Consider the following 15,581-nt stretch of genomic DNA (forward strand, 5'->3'; position numbering starts at 1 on the left):
TTCTGAACTTTAACATTTGCAACATATTAAAGACAAGGCTTGCACCTTGAAGAAAAAAAAATGCTAGGCAGCTTGAGAATGCTGAAAGCTCCAAATAATTTTAAAAGCCTAATATTTTAAGGTATGCAATTTTCCAGAGGCAGGATAATCTGCCTTTAACATTTATTCTAAAACAGACAACATTGTTTTAGAGAATGAGAAATGCTTATATATTTTAGGAAAGCTTCATAGTAGTTTCACCAATAAGTGATAGGATAAGAAAAGTAACTTAAGAAAATTATTTCCCCACACAAGTAGACTTGAGCTGCAAAAGGCTCTTGTAGATAGACACACATGTTTTTTCAGGAAAAGGACAGACAGATAATTAGAATTGACAGAATTAGAATAGAAACACCAAAAGGTACACAACAATAAAATAATTTAACACTGGATTCCCCCTGGAACATTAACACCTTTTAGACAGAATTGAGAAGGAAATTAACCCAACAACAGACACTGACCAAAAAAATCATAAATGACAAATTTAAATTCACCAGTCAGGAATGACAATTTTGGAAACCATGAAAGGCATGTTTGAGGACCATTCTGTCTAGCTAGCCGGGGATTCATGCTGAATGGTCATAATGTCTATAGTTAGTCCAATGAAACAATGTACAAACAAACAGTTTGCATCCATCAAGGAAAGGGACTGAGTTATTTGGCAATAAACTCACAGATTTTCTGGAGGAATATTTAAACTAAACAAGGGACAGTGAGTTAATTGATACAGAACCCTGTCCCCAGCAATCAAAAATTACAGGTTAGCAGTGCAAGTAACATAGATGTGTGTGGACAAGAATATCAACCTGGCTATCAAGAAAAATCAAGCTTTTAATAGCGAGTGTCACACAAAGTGCACTAACCAAACAGTGCTAAGAAAATAGGGGAACTCAGGCATCACATTGGTGTCAGTCATAAAGGACTCAAATGTCTATTACCAATGCACAGAGTATGAACAGTAAACAAGGTGAACTAAAAATTCAGGTAAATGAGGGCAGATATGATATAATTGTCATTATGGAAACATGGTGGAATAAAACCCACAAATGGAACACTCAACTAGAGGGATTTCAATTGTTTAAAAGCAACAGACCAAATAAAAGAGGAGGCAGAGTTTCTCTCTATATAAGAAATAACTACATATCTACAGAAATAGGGCACAACAATGATGAAAATTGTCTTCAATGCATTTGGGTCCATATAAAAGGGGAAATAGATGAACTTTTTGCTAGTCAGCTAACTAAGGTACGTAGGAAGCACATGACAATAGAACACCGTCAAACTAGAGTCTTGGATTTTAAGATAATTAATTTCAATAAACTTAGAGAGGGCTTGGGAGGGATTCCGTGGATGAGAATCCTCCAGGGGAAAACAAGAAGCTTGGGAATTTTTTTTAAAAAAATAACCCAATCTAGCACAATACCAACAAAGAAGAAAAATAATAGCTCTCAAGAGAAACCAGCATAGCAACATAAAGAACTCTCTGATAAATTGAAAGATAAAAGGGACAAGTATAAAAGTGGAAAGAGGGGCACATAACTAAAGCAGAATATTAGCAAATGGTCCAAGCCTGCAAAGATGAAGTGAGGAAAGCTAAGGCTCAAAATGAACTAAGGCTTGTGACCAAAGTCATAAAGAATAAAAAAGCAAACAGTCCAACTTATCAAAAACAGTACCATAAAAATAGATTAGAAACACAAGTTAAGATAGGCAAGAAAATGGTAAGTGAGCACCTGTCCAGCCTAGACGAGTTCAAATCACCAGGACCAGTTGGATTACACCCCAAGGTTCTCAAGAAACTGGCAGATGTGATCTCAGAACCACTGAACTATATTTTTCAAAGATCCTGGAGCACTGGGGAACTACCAGAGGACTAGAAAAGAGATGATGTAGTTCCCCTCTTCAAAAAAAAAAGAAAAAAGAATAGATCCAGAAAACTACTGACCCATCAGCCTGACTTCAATACCTAGGAAGATTCTGGAAAAGATAATTAGCGAGCACCTAGAGGCAAACAAAGTCATTACTAAAAGCCAACATGGATTTGTTAAAAATAGATCATGCTAGACACATCTTACTGCATTCTTTGACCCAGTTACAAAATGAGTGGACTAGAGGAATGCTGTGGATATAATTTTCTTGGACTTCAGTAAGGCATTTAATAAAGTTCATATAGGGTTTCCTGCCTGAGCAGGGGATTGGACTAGATAACCTCAAAGGTCCCTTCCAACTTTATTATTAAATGCAAGAGTGAAATCTTTCTAGCAGATGAACTTAAAACATTCCCTCCTGCTAACTTTGGGCTGTTCTTAAGAGTACATAGAGAGAAAGAGGAAAAGAAAAAACAAACAAACACATTTTTCTTCACTCTGTTTGTTGGCCAATCAGAGTGAGGTATTTCCTTTTTTGTGGCTTATTTTAAGCAAAATTTCTAGCAGAAGTTTAAAATTCTTTGGATTTGAAACAGTTAACAGTCACATTTACCTCTCACACACAAAGACTTCGACAAACATATACACAAAGACAAGGCAAAGAGAAAACAAAACAGAAGTCTTAGTTTTACACATTCTAGTCATTCCCACTATAAATTTCAGATAACTCAAATTAGGGAAGGCACACATTTTAAACATATCACATGGTTGCATATAGGAGAGAGATAGAGATAGAGAGTCACTATTTCTTATTTTCCCTTTAAGTACCTTTATTTAGCCAAATTGGTTTCCCAGCAAAGCCCATCTTCCACAAATCTGTCTTGCTCGCTTTTTCTTTTTCTTACCATCACCTCTTGTCCCACACCTCGAGCACATCTCCAATAAGTGTCCTAATTCCAATCCTCGAACTGCAGCTACCCATGTTCCCCTTCTGATGTGGGGTCCAAACTGGCTCAGTCGGGTTTTTCTTCCAGCAGCACTTCCCAGCTGCTTTTAGCGACAACAATCCTGCCACCCCGCCTCAATTTTGGGGCACTAAAAAATTGCCCAGGAAGACGTTGTTTCCCTACCTGGAGTAAAGGCCTTCCAGTTTAGGGAAAATCTGTCACTTTGCAGACCTCAAAAATACATTGTCTGAGGAGGACCTGCCGTACATGTACCCGGCCTCCATTTACACATCCGCTTGTCAGTTTTCAGACTTAAGAGAAGTCTGGGAGGACCTGTGCTTTGTGCAGTACGGGCCCCTCCTATAGATGGGCTTTGCTTACAGGGACTTACCAGCTGGTTGCCCAAATACAATTCTCTCATTCACTCATTCCATTCCATTTTCACACAGCTTCTTCCTTTTCCCTAACAAAAGGTCCTACACTCTGGCCAAACCCCCATGCTTTCCAGGTTCTGCCAATTAAACAGATCCTTTCTGCAGCTAGGAAAGACCAGAAGGAGCAAAATCCAACTGTGATTGGGGGGAAAAGGGTCTTCTCATTCACACATACAAAAATACACACATTTCCTTTGTTCCCCTGGGCTTTAATCTTAAAATTTAGAGGTACTCACCTTCACTTTCTTTCCAAAACAGTCCTTGAGCTCAAACCCAAAAATTCCCTTTACTACCCTAGCTCCACATGGGCAAGGCCTGGGAAACCCATCTACAGACACAAGGGGCCTGCTGCCAGCAAGATGGGGCTTACCAGTCTCAGTCCATTGGAGAGGTTAGCTTGGAGTCCCATCTGAGTCACCAAATTATTGAAAGTAAAGTCTTGATCCTGGTTCATCCAAGCCGGGAATAAATAAGCAACATGATGACTGCTTTGGGAAGATGGTTACAGTTTATTGAAGAGGAAGAAAGATGGTTCTTGCAGGAAAGACCAGAGGAAAAAAGGACCTGAGCACATGGGCAGTAGGTTTTTGTACCCTCTCTAGCCTTTTGTCTGGAATAATTTCCTGTTCCTGTGGCATGAACTTTGAGGCTATTTCCTGTGTCACATATTTTGATCAAGTATACCAGAGAGGTGTGCCTCTCTGGTATACTTGATGGCAATGGGTTAGTCCTATTATGTCCCATCTCAGGTGGGATATGCAGATTTTAGGTCTCTTTGATTTCTTGAGTTTTCTGGTTCCAACTTTCTGATGGTTACATTTGTATTTGTATAGGGCTAGCTCCTGCTTGGGGCAAAGAGAGAGACTTGGGGGCTGGGTTGGTTTCTGCTTTTAAAAATCCTTTTGAGGAAAAATATATTTTTCTGCCCTTTTAGTATTTCCTTCTCTGGAGGGCTCTGACTTCCCAGCATAAGGAAAATGAGTAAAGTCAATCAAAAGCATAGAAGATATTTCAGAATCTAGAAAAAAATATATGAAAAGCTAGAAGATATACAGAATAATAGAATTGGAAGGAACCTTGTAGGTCATCTAGTCCAACCTCCTGCTCAAGCAGGAGACCCTGTACATGTGGTGACGAACCTATGGCACATGTGCCACAAGCAGAATGTAGAGCCTTCTACATGCGTGCCATCGCCCAGTCCTAGGCCTTCAGTCCCATCCATGAGGAATCTGCATCAATACCCATGCATGGTAAGGTTGCTGTGCCTGCCCCCATCTCCCCAAGTGTTTTTTTTTTTACTAACCTGCCTTTCAGCTGTATTCTGTTTCCCCATTCGCTTCTCAGTTTTCGATGCATCTTTGTGGGACTATCACTAAAAAAAAGTTTCATCAGACTTTCTAACTTCTCGCGAGATTTCAAGAAGTTAGAAAGTCTGATGGAACTTTTTTTTTTTTTACTGATAGTCCCACAAACTGGGACTGGTGAAGGCTGAGAAGCGAACAGAGAAACAGAATGCAACTAAAAGGCATGTTAGTAAAAAAAATGCCTGGGGGAAGTGAGGGTATCTGTGCAGGGGCGGGCATGGCCATCTTACCCTGCATGGTGGTGGGAGGGTGAGGCACATGCCCTTCCCATGTCAGGCCAGCCCCTGCAGCCCTGCAGCCCACATGCCCTTCCCATGTCAGGCCAGCCCCTGCAGCCCCAAGGCACTGTGCTCAGCAGTGATGGGCAGAGTGTTGATGTGGGGGCTGGCAGGCTGACCAAAGTAGCAGGTGGAGCATTAGAGGCTCGAGGAGGGAGGGCACTGAAGTGGGCAGTCAGGCCATTGGCAACAGCAATGCATCTGAGCAGAAAGCAGCTCGGAATAAGTGGGGCAGGTAAGGAAAGAAATCCTCATTCACCCTAGAAACTGCCTTTCTTTCCTTACCTCACTTCCAACCCCGTGCCATTTCTCCTTCGCAATCCATTGCTGCCGCTGTGTGCAAGGAGCAAAGGGAGGGGTTTTTTTGGGAAAAAAGGTCAATCAATCAATTCCAACTTCTTGAGATCTCACGAGAAGTTATAAAGTCTGATGGAACTTTTTTTTTACCGATAGTCCCACCAACACGTGGCAAAGGCTGAGGAGTGAATGGAGAAACAGAATGCAACTGAAAGACAGGTTAATAAAAAACTGCTTGGGGAGGCAGGGGCAGGCATGGCAATCTTACCCTGCGTGGGTATTGATGCAGGTTGCTCATGGACGAGACTGAAGACCTAGGACTGGGGCAACAGCACATGTGCCCACAGAAAGGGCTCTGCATGCCGCCTGTGACACGCGTGCCATAGGTTCACCACCACGGCCCTATACCATTTCTGACAAGTGGCTGTCCAGTCTCTTCTTGAAAGCTTCCAGTGATACACAAACCATGTACTATGTACCATGTGTATATGTGTTATGTATGTGTATGGGTAGATATATACTTTCTATTGAGAGCAGGCAACAGAATTTCATTTTTAATGTGGGCCAGTGTGCTCACAGTAAAATTGACAATAAAGGTTATCTTATCTTATCCTTTGTGATCACTTTCCATCAATTGTTCCTTGTCTGGCCTTTGGGTACTTTGCAAAACAGATTGACCCCTTCTTTGTGGCAGCTCCTCATATACTGGAATACTGCTATAATGTCTCCCCTGGTTCTTCTCTCCACTAGACTAGCCAAGCCCCGTTCTTACAACTGTTCTTCATATCTTTTAGCCTCCAGACCCTTAATCATCTTTGTTGCTCTTCTCTGCACTCTTTCTAGAGTCTCAACATCTTTTTTATAATGTGGTGATGCAGTATTCTAGGTATGGTCTTACTAAGGCTTTATAGAGTGGTATTAGTACCTCATGCAATCTTGATTGAATTCTTTTGGTGATGCAATTAAGGATTGCATTGGCTTTTTTGGTGCTGCCACATACATCGGCTCATATTTAATTGATTGCCCACTAGGACTCCAAGATCCCTCTCACAGTTACTGCTATTTTTTAGCTAATCTGTATATATACTTTTAAATTTTTTTGCCTAACTATAAGACTTTACTTTTTTATTTATTGAATTTCATTTCATTAGATAGGGCCCAGCATTCAAGTCTGTGGAGATCCATCTGGATCTTGATTCTGTCCTCTAGGGTGTTGTCTATTCCCGCCAGCTTAGTATCATCTGCAAATTTGTTGAGTTCCCCTTCTATTCCCTCATCTAAGTCACTTATGAAATATCGAAGAGTACTGGGCCTAAGACAGAACCTTGTGGTATCCCACTTCTTGCTTCCCTCCATGTAGATGTAGTACCATTAAAGACTACTCATTGAGTATGGTTTGTCAGCCAGTTACAAATCCATCTGGTGGTGATTTATACCACTTTTTTCTAGCCTACCAAGAAGTAGGCTGTGATCTATTTTGTCGAATGCCTTACTGAAGTCTAAGTATACTATGTCCACAGCATTTTGCTGGTCTACTAATTTAGTCACTTTGTCAAAGAATGAAATAAATCTTTCTAGTAATTGGCTTGGCATGATCTGTTTTTAACAAACCCTTGCTGACTTCTAGTTGCTTGTTTCTAGATGTGCACAGATCTGGTTTTTTTAATTATCTTTTCCAGGATCTTCCTAGTTATTGATGTTAGCCTGATTAGCTTGTAATTTCCTGGGTCTGTTTTTTTTTTCCTTTTTGTGAAGATGGGAACCACATCTGATCTTTTCCAGTGCTCTGGTAGTTCCCCAGTGCTCCAGGACTTTTGAAAGATATGGTACAATGGTTCTGAGATGACATCTGTCAGCTCCTTTAGAACTCTGGGATGTAATATATTAGATACCGGTGATTTATATTACCATTTTCTTGTTTTTTAATTTTTATTTCTAATCTGTCTTTTACGGTTATGTTTTTAGTAGGTTAAACTATAGTTTCTTTTTGCATGAAGACAGATTCAAAGAATGAGTTAAGCAGCTCTGCTTTCTCTTTATTCCCTGTTATTTTCTTGCCATCTCTTCTCTTTAGTGGATTGACTGTTTACTTGACTTTTTGCTTGTTATTTATATGTTGAAAGAAACTTTTTTTTATTATCTTTGACTTTTGTTGCAAAACTTTGTTCATTCTGAGCCTTTGCTTTCCTGACTTTCCTGCCTTTGCAGATTTGAGCTATTTGTTGATACTCTATCTCAGTTATGTGTCTCTCTTTTAATTTTTTGTACTTATCCTTTCTGTATTTTGACTTATTAGAGAGATTTTTGTGCAACCATGCTGGTTTCTTCCAGTGTTTCTTGTTTTTATTTTTCACTGGTATTGTGCTGGGCTAGGATTTTATGATCATATTATGCTGGGCTAGGTTTTTATGATCATATTTTTCAGAGTTTCCCAAGCTTCTTGAGTTGTTTTTTTGTTTTAGAATCTTTCTCAAGCTCTGTCTGAGTTTGTTAAAATCAGTCTTTTAAAATCTAAAACTCTAATATGATTATACTCTATTGCTTATGTTTGCATTATATTGAATTCCAATATGACACCATCACTCTCACCCAAGGTTCCTATAATTTCAACCCCATCTATCACTTCTTCTCTGTTAGTAAGAATTAAATCCAGTATGGCTGGACCTAATATATATGTAAAATATATGTATTAAAATAGAAAGTATATACAGAAAACAAGAGTGTAAAAGAATCTAAAAGGAGGGGTAGAAATATTAGATAGCTGTAGACAACATAAAGATTATTATGAAGGTTAATATGTAGAAGACAGACTTGGAAATTTGTCCATTTTGTCCAATCTTTACTTCACATAACTATTCACAGTTGTTCAAATAAGTTCTCTGCTGTTTTACATAGGATAGAACAAAACCTGTACACAAGATGCAACATGATATTTTGTTGTGTGGGGTATTTCATTATATGTTTTATAAATATTGGTTAAACTCCTTATCGAACTCCCTTGGATTCTAGTAGCACTCCCAACTAGTTGAACAAGTAAATATAGACTACATTATGCATGTTTGAATTTATAGTTGTCCAAATATGTAGTCACCTGAATAATATAGATTTAATCAATTTAGGATATAACCACAAAGATGAATCAACGCAGGAGTACTGTACAGGAGAATAATTACTGACAATGAATACATATTTCATTTCAAATCTTAATATCATAAGAATTATTTGCTAAATCACACCTTCCCCATGTCATGCAATAAAAAGATTTGTTTCTCATATATTGATCAGTTCTACTGTTCATTTTTCTTATATTCTCTCCTGTTGTACCTTTTCAATAATGTGAGAAAGACAAATATAACATGTGTCTTTTGTAGAAAAAGGAAATCCCATTCCAAACTCAATTCACGATGGTTGAAGGATTGTAGAGTTGTATTCCTGGAATGTTGCTGTTATGTCAGAGCCTTTGAATTAAGAGATCTTTTTTTTTATTTAGAAAATGGTCATGTACCCTAACAAAACCTGTAAACATGCTGTAAAACAAAACAGAAAAACAACAAAAAGAAGGGTTTCAGAGTATAATGGTGAAAAAAATCTCAGATCTGCAAGTACAGTATACAAACAAACATATTGTATATATATTGCTGGGTATAAAAAAGATTTCACTTGTTTGTTAACAGCACAGAAAAAGTAGAAATCCCAAATTTTAACATCCTTCTCTCTCAGTGTGTCTCTTATTATTATTACTATTCAATTTGATGTTAATTACTGGCAATTGTCTGCATAAGTCCCTACTATAAGGACCCATTTCAATACCACATCTTAAGAAAGCAGAATTCTTGGAAACAATTTCTTCCAACAGGAACTTTTATTAAGAGTAGATGATAGCAAGCATAATAGACAGGATCTGAGGGATTCTTTACAGATCGATACTTTAAAGGGTCCCTAATCAAACTCCACCCCACAATTCATCTGGACGGTTCAGACCGGCCAATCCCCAAGTGGTTAGTCCATCATGGGAAAGGGAAGATAGCATCAGTCCATCTCCATTTGTAGTACGATGTTTCACAGCTCTTCACACCTCCTTTTGGGACCAGAGAAATAAGCCAGGTTCAAGATGTTTATACTTCTCTCCCCCCTTCCTAACTGCCTGGTTAGGGAGAAGAAAGTTCAAAGAGATGCATAGTGCAGGAGGCAATTTGTTACATTGTAATGGCCAGCAGACCCAGCAGCAATAAACAAAAAGTTATCTTGTAGCGAATAGAGGAAGTGAAAGTCATAACCCCGCAGGCATATTCCCCCCTCCCCCTTGGGAGTATGGCAGAATCCAGGGGAAGGTGAGATTTGGTTTTAGATCAGAGGAGAAAGATAGAAATGAAATATAAATGGATTCTGACACCTACATTTTGGGGGCAGATTTCAGAGGTGGTTTGCCATTGCTTTCTGCCTAGAACTAAGATAGAGTGACTGGCCAAAAATCACCCATCTACCTTTGTGCCTAAGATTGGACTAGAATTTGCAGTCTCCGGGTTTCTAGCTTGTTTTTTTAACCACTATACTAAACTGCTTCTCATATAAATAATTCAAACCTTAAAATAGAATAAGGAGCATAAGAAATTGCAACAAAAATCCAATAATTAGTAATGGCCATAATATTTTCTTGTTTGTCATCACATCAAGGAAAACTCCCTAACCCTAGTTAATTCTAATCACTAGCTGTAAAGAAGGATCCCATCATATAAAAGCCTTCCCAGAATACCAATGGCTTTCCTAACTACCATCAGATTTTAATTAAAATTTGTTTCTGGTGTAAATTATAATACATGTTTTGTTGTTAAAATAGAAAGCAAACAACCACTTTTGGTATGGTTACAACCCCCCCCCCATTAAAATTAGATCTGGACTGCAAAATTCTGGATGACAGAGGTGAAAAAAATATATATATATAAAGAAAAAAGAGACTTTTGCCACTATCCAGTTGTTGCCTGTATTTTTGCAGCCTCAATCTGATGATCCGAATTTAAAATGTTGCAATTCTGTATGTGCTTACTTGGCAGTAAGTTCCAGTCTTAAACTTATAATATTTTTTTCTGAACAGACATGTCTGTTGGAAATTGATCAAAATGAATTGGCACTTAGGACACAAGGATATGGACATATTAAAAAATTATGCTATATAAAAGCTTTAGAATTTGTATGGATATGACATATACATTTTTGTTTTCAGAGAAGTCATTAAAAAGGGAAAAATAGGGGTGAGGTCTGTCTGTTTTAAAAGCATTTATTTCTGTTTTGTCTTACCATTGTTACAAAGATAATAACTTCCAGATGTTTATTTTGCTCTCAAAAATGCTTTTTCAGAAAAGTCTATTACAAATTTAGCTCACCATTTCTCTTGTTTAAAAGGCAAACATATTTTATTTCATATCACTTCATCATTTTCATATGCCTAAAGATGGATGCATGCATACACACACACACACACACACATGCACACAATAATAAAGTTACAGATTCTTAGAGACATTAGTTTCTGATTAATATGTAAATAAATATTTTTAGCATTAAATACATACATACACATCACACTATTCCTTTTCAAAGGAAGCACTGTTATGTAAAGCTTGGAAAGACAGTAAAAAATAGTCAGCCAAAATGTATAAAAAGGAAAAAAAAATCATCTCTTTGTTTCATGTCTGCTTTCCATTCCTAAATCAGAAATGAAATGACCACTAAGCAAATGAGTGAGGGAAAGAAAGAGAAAGAGGCAATGTTCCAGGTGCACAACATTTGATCATAAACATTTGCAGAAAATAAATGTTTTATTACAGTCAAATATTGTATCTTCACACCTTTCTATTCTTGAATATTACTTTTGGTTTTTTATCCAAACTCTTTTATTTATATCAATACTCTGATTCACACACTGCTTTTGATCTTGAAACTTCTGCCCTCTGTCTTTTTCAGACTTTTGTCACCTTCGTCCAGCCATGACTTTCTTGGTTTTCTTTTCCTTTTTTTCTTTAGTTTGCTGTTTGAGCTTCATTCATTCATTCTCTCTATAAAACCAAATGACCTCCGTGTATTTTTTTTTCATAGTGGTTAGTTGCTTTTGTGTTTGCATTCATTTTTTTACTTTATCTCTTCTTCTTTAATTGAATTCTCAAGTGCAGGTAATCCTTGAGTTATGACCCTAATGGGGCCTGCCTATTATGGTCAGAAGTTGTTTGAATTCAGGGGTCATTAAGTGAAATGAGATGCCTCAAGAGTGGGGGAGACCCTCATGTCTATTTGCCTCTAGCCTCCCTAAGCTTCTGCCACCCCATGAGATGCCTCATGCTCCACTTTCTGACTCTTGGAATCTCCACATCCCCATCATTGATAGCTCACTTACCTTTCAAAGATCTCCAGAACTCAGATGGTTAGTGTATGGAAGGAGGACAGGCTGCTCCATTGCTGGGCCACATGGCAGAATTCCACAAGCAGCTATCTTTTTCTGAGACACTGCTGAAGCTCTTGGTTTTCCTTTCCTTGTTGACTGTAGCCTTTCCTCCCCCAACATTAGCAATGGATCAGAACTAACACTGGAGGAGGGAAAGCTACCATAGCAAGAAATCCTTGTGGTTTTCTTTCCCTATCTAGTTGCTAGCCTTCTCTTCCCCAGCATTAGATGCCAAACACTAATATGCTACCTCTGGACAAGGGAACATTAGGGCTAGGAGGAAAGGAAAACCACAAGGATTTCTCTTTGTTTGTTGCTAGCCCAGCATTAGCATATGGCTACTAATGCTGGGAAGGGAAGCAATTAGCATGGGAAAACTCTCTTGGCTTTCCTTTTCTCACTGACAAGGATGTGCCATCAAATGACTGGCAGCATCTTATCCTTTCTTAAACAATAATTTCTCATCTTTAGAATTCAGCCATTCATTTTTCCTTAGACCTGCATTTAAGATTCACATAAAAGCCTTCATTGCCCACCTACAAATGAAGCAGCCCAACTGGACACTACCAAAATGTCATACCACACTCCTCCAAATCCTGGCATTTAGGCTACAGGATCCTAAAAAGCAAATCTCTGACAGGGTTATATTGACACTGTCCAATCAGCTTTTAGTGATGTATGCCAATTCTGCTCATTCATCCACCGCTATGTTGCGAATGCATTTTCTCCAGACTAGACCTAACAATGTTGTGTATGAAATGTATTCCAATAGATCCAACATTTACAGGTCTATGTAGCAAACAAAGAGAATTAGTGATATGGCCTACAGGCACTCAGGCCAACACTGATTAAAAGTGAGGACCTGTATTGAATCAGTAGTTCCCTTTTTCAAAGATCCATAATCAGTTAATCCACTAGGTCCCTAAAGGATAAATCATACTGTATCAATGCAATATTCCCTGACAATGCTATTTAGTTTGGCAATTAGCTGATTCTCACAAGGTAAAGCAGAGCCCAATTTTATCCCAGGCATTGTGATACTATTCTTTGCCCACCGTATCTATTGTTTGAAAGTTAGCTGGCTATCTCTCTCCATGGGATGTAATATTGAAGACATATTGAAATTACTAGTGACATATAATATGAAACCATTCAATTCTCAAAAGAAAAAAAAAGGCTTTGAATAGGGTTGTTTTAGAAGTAGCCTGTAGTCTTTGTATACATAAGTCAGGAAAGGTTTCAAAGGCTACTCTAGTGCTAAGGTTCAAATTAAGAGCAAAAGTACTAGATAAAATGTTCAATATGCTTACTTGAAAGGTTTTTTTTCCATTCCCAGAGTGCATTTTTAGTTTAAAAAACTGGTTAATACAACAGTGAATAAATAATTTAAATAAATCTGCAGAGCCTTTAGTTGTGGGATTCACTGATTATGGATCTCACTTTGTGCCACAAGCAGCAGAATCCTGTGAAGCAGTTCACAATATGAACAAAGAGGATATACTATTTCCTTGTCATTCCTTATCCTCCTTTTGTCATAAAATATGTAGTAAGAAATGATGGCTAACAACCAAGTGCTTAAGACCCAGTGTATTATCATGATACTACTATAGCAGTGCCAGCAGGACTGGTTGTTGAGTTTTCTTGTTAGGATTTAATAAGACAAAGATGTTTGGGGAGGAAAAGTGTAACTATGTAACATGCCTATTAGCACATTCATCACACAGCTCCAGGCAATTCTCAGATTTCAAGACAATAGCCAGCTTGGAACAAATGTCCTACAAAGCAGAGAGTCTTGTTCCGTTGTATTTGCCATTATTACAATAGAAGAGTGCTGTAAAGAATGTCTGATCTCCCCCTCAAGGAACCTTTCAGATCAAAGCTTATGAAGTTGTTAGGTGGCTGATCTTATATTGCCTGGATTTATACATGAGAGAAACATGGATTGTTCTAGTTAGTTCAATATGCATTTAGTTCAATATCCATGGAGACAAGACCTTGCTGGCTTAACATCTTATTTGTTGTTTTTGAGGAGAGTTCTTTTTTTAAAAAGTGAAAAGTCCTCAAGCTCAACAGAGGGTGAACAAGTTTATTTTGCTTCATTTCTTTCCTCCCTCGCTCCATCTCCCCCTTTCTCTCTCTCATCCCAGAAATTAGTACCATCAGATTGCATTATTTTGCCATTAAATTTCAGCTGTGCTAAGCTCAGAACATCATATATACAGGGCCAAAATATTGGGATTATTATTCCAGTGTTAGGAAGAAAAAGTGCCAATATCTCCTCAAATATTCTTACAATGGCATATTTAATTGATCTCTAATCCATTGGATTGTTCAAGAACTCATAGAGCAACAAAGAGGTAGATTTATTGAATCATTTCATTGTTGCCACTTTGTAGTTATCTATTTATTTATCTAATTTTTTTATTTCTGCAGTCCAGATCCGATAATGTTAGTCTATGTGAATCTTAAACACATATCTTAAATCCAAATTCTGTATCCCACAGTGATGAGACATGGGTCTCAAGAATGCTTTTTTGACATCTTGATGCCTATGAAACCTTAGTAGCCATTTTTAATGTATCTATTTTCCTCACAATGCTGTCTCGTGATCACACCAATAATTTTACTTATTCTATACTCAATAGCACTGCTTTCCTTGCAATACTTGCAATAAGTGAAAAAAATCCGTTGTTATACACAGTCTGATTGCTAAACAAATTATTTACTTGAACCATATGAAACCTACAGAAAGACTCATGAATAAACATCATGACTATTCTATCCTTGGATAGTGTATATATATATGTGCAAAGGTGCTTGTACAAGCCACTCACATCTAGGACTGAATGCAATTTAAATTGTAGAGATCTCTTTGAGTTGAAAGCTGGAAAAATTGCTTCAAATCATGTGATAACTATAATAATAATAATAATAATAATAATAATAATAATAATAATAATAATAATAATAATGAAATTAGTATATCAGGAAGGCTTACTGACTACTGGAGAGACCAAACTGGCCTACAAGTAAGACCAAATGAAGAACAGAATAGAGGCATGGGAAGACAAAGCACTACATGGCCAATACGTGAAAAAAATAGCTGGGAAATCAGATAATAACAAGACCTGGCAATGGCTAAGAGCAGGAAAATTGAAGAAAGAGACCGAGGGTCTAATTCTGGCTGCACAAGACCAAGCCTTAAGGACAAATGCATATAAAGTCAAAATTGAGAAGACAGCAATAGACAGTAAGTGCCGCCTATGCAAAGAAGCTGAAGAAATAGTGGACCACTTGGTAAGCTGTTGCAAGAAGATTGCACAGACTGACTACAAGCAGCGGCATGACAAAGTAGCAACAATGGTGCATTGGAAGATCTGCAAAAAATATCATTTGCCTGTAAGCAAAAACTGGTGGGATCATAAAATAGAGAAAGTCATAGAAAATGATAAAATTAAACTGCTCTGGGACTTCAGAATTCAAACAGACAAGCACCTGCAACATAACACCCCAGACTTAACAATTGTCGATAAGAAAGACAAAAAAGTCTGGATAGTGGACGTGGCAGTGCCTGGAGACAGCAGAATAGAAGAGAAAGAACTGGAGAAGATAACAAAATACAAAGACCTACAAATAGAAATAGAAAGACTGTGGCAAAAGCAAGCAAGGGTAGTACCAATAGTAATAGGCTCCTTGGGTGCAATCCCAAAACAACTGGAGCACCACTTGAACACCATTGGCATTGACAAATTCGCTATTAGTCAATTGCAAAAGGCGGCCTTACTAGGAACTGCTTCCATCCTGCGACGATATCTGTAATACCATCAAACATCCACATCTGCCTATCCCAGGTCCTGGGTAAGGACTCGATAGGTAGACAAAATGCCAAATCCAGTCTGAACATCTGGCTGACTGTGC

Source organism: Crotalus tigris, unplaced genomic scaffold, assembly GCF_016545835.1.
Source record: "Crotalus tigris isolate CLP2741 ecotype Arizona unplaced genomic scaffold, ASM1654583v1 scf7180000017666.379230911805:20528666, whole genome shotgun sequence".
Taxonomy (NCBI): Eukaryota; Metazoa; Chordata; class Lepidosauria; order Squamata; family Viperidae; genus Crotalus; species Crotalus tigris.